Source organism: Phalacrocorax carbo, chromosome 2 (assembly GCF_963921805.1).
Source record: "Phalacrocorax carbo chromosome 2, bPhaCar2.1, whole genome shotgun sequence".
NCBI lineage: Eukaryota > Metazoa > Chordata > Aves > Suliformes > Phalacrocoracidae > Phalacrocorax > Phalacrocorax carbo.
Window position 1 is genome coordinate 164,219,720 of NC_087514.1, and position 8,358 is coordinate 164,228,077.

Genomic DNA, 8,358 nt, shown 5'->3' on the forward strand with positions numbered 1-8,358 from the left:
AAAAATAGGAGACAAGGATCACTGTGAACATTGACCGCAGCAGTGCAAGGGCAAGGACAGCTCATAAGAGGTGCCGGTGCCTGGATGCAGACCACCATTCCGAACCCGACCACTTAGCCTGGCAACGGTGAATGTGAGATGGTCATCCATGAACTTTGAACTTTCAGAAGCTCAGCTACCATAGTACTAGAATTCCTCCTGGCCCATACTTCACAAAAGGTTGTTGGGTGCCAATGGAAACAGACTGAAAGATTCTACAAGGCATGCATTAGCATCTTAATACACTGTCTTGACCCCAGCCAGGATATATCCAGCCCAAAATTAGATTAGGAGTTCTCAGCTCCTAATCTGGTCAGTGTGACATTGTGGTCCATATAAAATGAGCTGAAGATTTCTGCTCAGTTACTGGTGGACATGGAAGAAGGTAGGCAATGAATTCTAGCTGGGATTTGAGCTTTTAAAATCCTAATCCTAAAATTTGATCAGAATCTTATTCAAATTCCACCAGACAGTTCATTAATATTTAGATGTTAAAATGGAAAGAAGAAAAGAACCTTGGAAAAATCAAATGACATAGAATCATCCTGTTAAGCTGCACCAAAGTCAGACAATGATATTTCTGAAGGAGCACAGTAGCAAAAAAGACTGTTTAACCTGGGAGATGCTCTTTGTCATCATGGTAAAACATCACATATATTCTCCTTCAACTGACTTCAGTTCATGGGATTTCAGAGGTACCATTAAAAACAACATTACAGTAATACTTCTGGCACCCTGAAGTACTGTAAAAATAAATTTTAAAAAGAGAAAAGGTGTAGCAATATATATTGCTCCTTTGCTGTTAAGAATCGTAGGCTCTATTAGGCCATCTATCAAGAAGAAAAAAATGAACAGACATAGGTAAGGCCTAATGTCATGTGAGAGACATAATAGCAGATCCAAAGGTCAGAAGTCCCCCTCAGCACTGTTTGTTCAAGAGAAGACATACCAGTTTCAGCACTCAGCAGTACCCTAACGGAGTGAGGCAGCTACTGTTATACTTAGCCACCTTTGCCCCCTGCCCTACTTTAGATGAGCAAGTACCCACTCATAGTTCCATTGACTGATCTAGCCTTTGCCATAAATCACTGATGTAAACTTGGCCTCTGCTTGCATTTTTTACATGGTCAGACAGTTTAATCATCAGTCCTTCACCTTCCAGCAAGATTCTGAAAGGCAGGAGTATTTTGTTGTACCATAACGAAGCAGATAGCAGATCTCATTGCCTCAAGAAACTGGGAAATGGGAGTTTTAAAGGATCAAAAATGAGCTGGAAGTATACATGTGTTTCAGAAATATTCAAGGTTCTCGTAGTGTATGTTGAGTAATAATGTATTAATAATGAAGAATAGATTTAAGAACAATCATAAGCTACATGCTTCAAGGCTTAAACTTCTACAGAGGCAACCAAAAGACCTGTTTGTCGAGATCTCCAAAAGCTCTGATCAAGGGGTATAATATGCCCAAGGTGCCTGCTGAAGGATGCTTGCTTTGTGCAATGAATGAGCCAAGATGTATATGCTGCTGTGGGAGGCACTAACAGGGTCTCCAGCACCACTTCTCTTTCCTGCAGCAGTTCAAAATCTTCTGCCTGCAGCAAAGGGTGAGAGTGCAAAGTTACCTCTTCCACTTGCACATCTTTTTGAAGGGTTCATATCTGCAAATGCCAAATTGATTTCAGCTATTAGCAGGGGAATGTGGATTCACATCCTTCTTTTCAGCTGGGAATTAAGTGCATCTCCACTGAATTTAGATGGTCCTAACACCACTCTTCATCAAGAGTTGCTTGGGGAAGCTAGAGGAAAACTAGCTTACTAAAGTAGCATTCAAAATCAGAAGACCATTAAGCATTAATTTAAAAATTGGAATCATATTTATGATCTGATAAGCATCAGCTTTAAACAAGGTGCATATTCTTCCAAACAAACCCTCCGGAAAACCAACCCCAGAACTCAGAACTTACTGTAGATGTTATAGCAGCAAGAATTTAGTGAGCGGTGGAAGAGGATTGCATGGTCCGAGATCATTCTTTCCCATCTTCAGCAGCTTGAAAAGTGTTAGTGCTTCCTGATACTACTAGAAACAGCTAAACGGTGAGTCACTGAAACTGAATTTCATCGTCTAAGTAGCAGGTAGTATGTTAAACTGGGAGCTCTCTCCACTTCACAGAAAATAAATACATAAATAGATAAATAAAAAGCTTTGAGGTTATTTCATATCTCAATTGAAGGGACACCACTCAATACTACTCTTGCAGGGTGACAGGATCTTGAGAAAACATGGATTCTACAGCAAGTTAAGGCCTCTTTAGTTAGACAGAGTATTATCACAGAGCCTCTTTGTGCCTGAGAATCATGCTCTATGGCTTCAATACTTACTTCTCCTCCCACACCCTGGGACTTTTATCAAGAGGTCTTCTAGGCCAGCAATGATGGGGAAGTATACAGAAGCCCAGTTCCTTCAAAGGTGGGATAAAGTCATGGTCAGCATCATGATGAGGACCAGCTTCTAGTGAAGGCACGAGATTTCACTGTAGAAATTTAAGCGAGACAGCTGGACATAAAGCCTCAAAAAATGGATACTAATCAATGGGTTGGGGGCATACAGGGCCACTCAGAGAGGAGGTGCGTTTGATCTATTTGATCTATTCCTCTAGTTTTAAGAAGTTAGGAAAACCCTATCTAAATATTTTGGGTCAGTCATAGGATTAATCTCAATTCACTCTAAAGCTGTTATTCAGTTGCCTACAAGAGGTATCAAAGTGTTACTGAAAATCCCCATGGATAAATTCAGCATCTACATGGGGCTGACAGGTAGGAATGGCACTCCATCCGTAGGTGCATGCAGTACAGGTATGCATCTCTGGATTAGTCCACCTACCTTGATGAACAAAATGCATTTTGCTTTATCAAAAAAAAATTTTACATTGTGTTTCAGCTGCCATGTTTTAGATGTCTACTTTAGGATGAGACAAAAGATGTAATGAACTCAAGCTGCCTCAGCACAGACTGAATTCGGAGGTCTTTGGGTACGTGGCAAACATTCAACCAGAGACAGGAAAACTGATGATATATTTCTTTGCAAACTAAACATGAATGCAGCTCTTACTAAGCCATTCTGTATTTGATTTTCTTTTTCTTTTGCTACAGTATATTCATGTCTAAGTAATAACTAGTAAATCTTTTCTACCAACATCTATCAAATTTTTGAGTAACAGCAGGTGACCTTTTCTTTTGGATGAAAGCATGTATTTGTATTAGTTCAGAGACAGTTGTTTCATAATGGAACTTAAAACTGTATTAAAAATACCTTAAACAAATAAACTCTACCAACAGTAACAAAAGCAAAGACATTTTTCTCATTATTTCACTGTTAAGGTACTGTTTAAGAGTTTCTTTGTGTACTCTAATGACAGCTTTCAGTGCTGGCACAGAGATCTTAAGGCATTCACATCACTCTTTTAAAATAATGAGACTGGACTACATTTAAAGTCCACCAAAATCAATGAAAGGTTCTTGGCTTTAATGAATGAGGTATGCGACATACAGCCAACAGGTAACGGATGTGTTCAGGCAGCAAAAGGGAGAATTCACAGCCTTTGATTTATGCAGCTCTTTCAACAATGCCCTCTTATGTGCTGGTAGTTTTGAATGGAAGCAGGAAGATAGGATGCTGCTATTCGCTTTGTCCAATGAGATAAATGAGACTCTAGAGGAACAATATTTTTGAAGCAATTGAGGAACTTTGAGAACTACATGCCCTACTCTGTGTTCTTCTCTCTGATCTTCTGAGCCCATGCTTTCCTAGATTTCTCCCAAAAAATCTGAGTCACTATCCAAATAGGAGTCCTTTATCCACCATCTCAGAAAAGAGTAAGAGAGGAATAGGTTATCACTACTGCACTCTGTCATGATCTCAGTCTGCATCTCTCAGGTGCTAAACCTTCCAGGTAAATCCCAAAAAAGGCTTTTTCACAGGGAATTTTGTCAACCCTGTTTTCATTCATTCCTGGCTATTCCTCCTATAGATGGGAAGGAGCAGATATAGAAAGGCAGATTAAATAATTGGACTTGCTCTGTATAGGAAAAGCAGAGGCAGTGACTGGCTTTGGGTAGACTCCTTTGGGAGTACCCACCACTAATCCCTCCTTGAGCAAAAGAAGCCACAGCCAGTTGGCTTTCTACAACTCTGCAGTAAGCAAACTAACAGAAAGACCATGTTATTTTGCCTTGGCAATCCTCTACCCCTTTCCCATTTTGTGCCTCAAACCAACTCTGCCCCAGGCTGTACCATTATCCATAAGCAAATGTTTTCTACTCACTGCAGTCAATATGCTTTCACTATGTTCCTCACTTAGGAATTTATAGGAATCACCATATGGGTATTTTTGTGGGTCAGGGGCCCCTCTCACTAATCTTACTGACAATTTGTGAATGGGAATCATACTCTTCACCCTTGGGCTTAAGAGTTACATTAAGAGAGAAAGGATCCTATTTTCCCTGCTTCAAGGGCTGCATATAAGCTCAGTAAGAAACAATAGCTCGAAAGGGTGCAAAGCAGTCATGAAAGAAGAGCTGGAACACAGAATTCACTCACCAGGTCTGTTTTCCAATCCTTAGGCTGGAGCAAAAGTTGTCAGTGTTTTTCAGTTTGAAAATTCAAAAAAAATATAACCCTATAGAAGAGCAGAGTGGTGCCTGGGGAATTTAAGTAAGCTTGGATTTCTTACTTGGCATTTTCAGATCCCTGGGGTACTGTAGCTGGATCCCGTAGTAGACCACAAGCTGGAAATTATTGACCTAGAGCCTTCAGTCTCACTTGCTTATTCACCAAACGAACCTGTCATGATTTTTTACAGGAAGGAATGATATCACTATCAAGATTAAGTGCTATCTCCCTTCCTAGTTTATCAAGTATTAGGAATATTTATATGGAAAGTGGGGGTTCATAAACCTACAGGCAGAGGAAAGAAACCAACTTCATCTCCCTCCTCCTGTGACCAATGAAAATTAAATCAACGTCTCACACCAGTGTCCTAGCCAAAATAACTCCTTTCGTCTCAGACTGAGATCTTTTATTGAAATTGTGCATAATCAAACAGAGCTCTTTTCACTGAATTATTAAATAGATGAGGAAGATTGTTTTGCTATATTTTGTGCTGAGTTTCTTGCAGAACACATACTGGATGAATCACTCAAGAGAGATGTTTGGAGGAAAGCCCATACTGCAGCTCTGCACTGGTTATGGGAGTGAGAAAAACAAATCCACCTGGGTCTCACAGAGTAGGACACTTGCAAGCTCACTGAATAGAAAAGATTGGGCATCCATCATAAAACAACACTAAAGAGCTTGGCTCCTTTGGACTTAAACACTTAGGTGGTATGGTAAGTGCTTGAGTGGGAATTTTTAAGGATTATTTATACTTTTGCAAATGTAAATCACGCCTATATCCCCATTTAAAGCACCTACATGCTTTTGTGAATCCAGCCAAAAGAGAGGGATTTGAAAATCCCCAGTAATTTGTATCCTTAACCTTTTACAGGATTACAAATCTTGTCCAAAGACTTACTCTATTCATCTGGATATATGCATTCTGTATCATGAAAAAAAAAGAGTTTCAGCTGATCAAGAAGAGAATAACTTGGGCTTTCAGAAAGCTAAGAATCAATTCTCAGTTAACAATAGCCCATAGTGCAGGCAGCCATTCAGTCTGGGGGGAGTTACCCTGCCGTTAAGATACAATCAGCATAACAACCAACATAACACAATTTGATCAAACATTTATAATAATATTCAAAACTTACGTAGTAAAAAATGAACCTCCAAGAGTAGTTTAAAAAAATTACCATTTCTTTAGTGTATTTATTTGAAAGCAAAAAGTTGTCAAAACAACAATTCCTCTTCTCTCTTGGTCATGCAAGAACCTTTATGGAGAGTCATTTTGTCAGAATAAGTAAGGCAGAAAAAAAAGGCTATAACTAACAAGGATATCAAGGTTAAAGGAGAAATAGGATAAAAATTTATTCTAAAATGACTTTCTGAAGTTGTCTTTTTTGCAGAAAGTGGATCTAGATATCAATTGTAAAAACTACTTTTGGAATCTGAGGGACTTCAGGCATAAAAAAAAGTGGTTTTTTTTCTCATTTATTTGATGTTTCCCCCCTCATAAATAAGTATTAATTGAACAAGAGTTAATTTAGGAAACACCAATGATATGTGTTATGCAGAAAATTAGATGACTTCTGTGGCTTTTTTGATTTGATAATCCATGAAAAGACTGTGCTACGTGCACACAGTATTTTGAAAGTCAAACATATGAGATAATCAATTCAAAGTAATGTTCCAACACTTCCTGAGGATGGGAAATGAGAGCCCATAATAGCATATGTTATCTCTCACACTATCTGGCATGTCAGCTGTCTACACCCATCACATGATCCAGTATGTGTGTGTTTGGGAGCAGAGGAAAAAGTCTGATGTGTCAATGATTCACAAGCTACTTCTCTTCCTCAAACGCATATGTGGTGATACAAAGTACGTCTGCTGTAAAGGTAGCGGGGAGCAGCTGGGGTTATAGCCCAGCTCTGCTCAGAGTGCCACCAAGAGGAATATTCAGATGCAGTAAAACATGGAGAGGAGACCCATCCGGCAGAACCTACAGTCCAAAAGAAAAGAAAATTTAAAACTCCTCGGTTGCATTAATCGTGTCTTCCCTAGAAAGTTGCCGAGCACACTCTCACCTATGCTCTCCCACTGCTGAAAAGAGGATCTCCAGATTTTCACAACACCCACATATATATTCTGTGGAACCAGTTGTGATACATGCTTCTTGCCCAATGTGTCTGGAGAAGATGCTGACCTCCTTGCCCATACTGTACTCAATCATCTATCGGGTATTTTCTGTAGAAGGTGACAGAGAAACTCCTTGTGGAGTCCATGTTAGTCTGAATTTCTGTATGAACACCCACACACGTCCTGACTTTGAAGGGTTAATAGCTTCTGCTTGCTGAAAAATGTTCCTGCTGGGGCTGAATCCAGGTGAAGCACTGCTTGCTGTGCTCCCATCCCACATTTCTTTGCCAGTTGGCAGTACCTTGTCTCTCTTGGTTTATAATTATGCCCTGTCTCAGGGCTTTACCCCTTTGTCCTGTTGCATCAGCTGAAGCACCCCTGAAACTCAGACCCCTTCTGCTCCTACTCAGCACCCGCAGCAGTTCTCTCATGCGTAGATGGATGCTGCTCGTAGCAAATTGTTCCTGACCTACTGTGTAACTAGGAAGAAACACGGACACCTGCAGTCTTTCCTAGTTAATGCTGCTGTTGGCCCCCTCACCTACTTTGCCTTTGCTTTTTTGATTTAACGTTAGTTTAGATACCAATATGAGAGACTTCAGAATAGCCATGTAATGGCCAAACTGAAACCATTCAGAAATGTTTTCCTGGGCTTTCAGTCACTGTTTGCTCAGCATGAGGCAATATTAGGGTATTTAATACCCTGATAAAAAGCCTACCACATGAATTGCTAATAACTGTTAGGGTGGAGGGACAGCATGGGTCATAGCAAGCTCCTACGTGCATGTTCTCTGTCAATATTTGTCCATGTGTAGAGACAAATTAGTCATTACCATAGACCTTTAGCCCAGTTCTGGGTCAGTTTTAAGGTCATTAGGGTGATTTTAAGAAAATTAAAATCATTCAGAGATTGAGAGAAAAATAAGGGGAAATTGGAAATTTCTTGACTCTTAGTTGCTATTCAAAAGAGAAACATCTTTTCATTTGAGTCCCTGGTGGTTCCCTCGTGTCCAGAGATAAATGTTATTAGGATGGGGAATGTTAACGCTACCAACTCCAGCACTTATTTTACTGTCAGTTAGTAGTTAATCCTCCAAATCAGCTCCTCCTGTTTGTGCTCCATAGTGTTCAGTCCTTGACCTTTTTGTACTAACCAAATAAGGACCATTAATTTTAAATTTATCAGTGTTGCTATAGCTACTAAATTATGTATGCCAGCTAATACTTTGAAGATATGAATAACAAAGATATATTATATTCTTTACAGTGTTTGCCATTATCATGACAATAAATCACACACCATAGCAAATAGTTATACAGTCATTTGTAATTGGACTGATTTAAATTAATGGTGCTCATTTTATCCTTTTGGGTGACAAGGAGCACTGGATGACTCTGTAGGTGTTTTCTGTAGTCAAGGGTGAGAGATGGTCACCTCTAGAAAGTGATTCACAGAACCTTAGTTCTTTGGGATTTAGATCCTTTAGGATTATTCCCCTAAATCAAATGTAAAATGAGAGTAAAGCT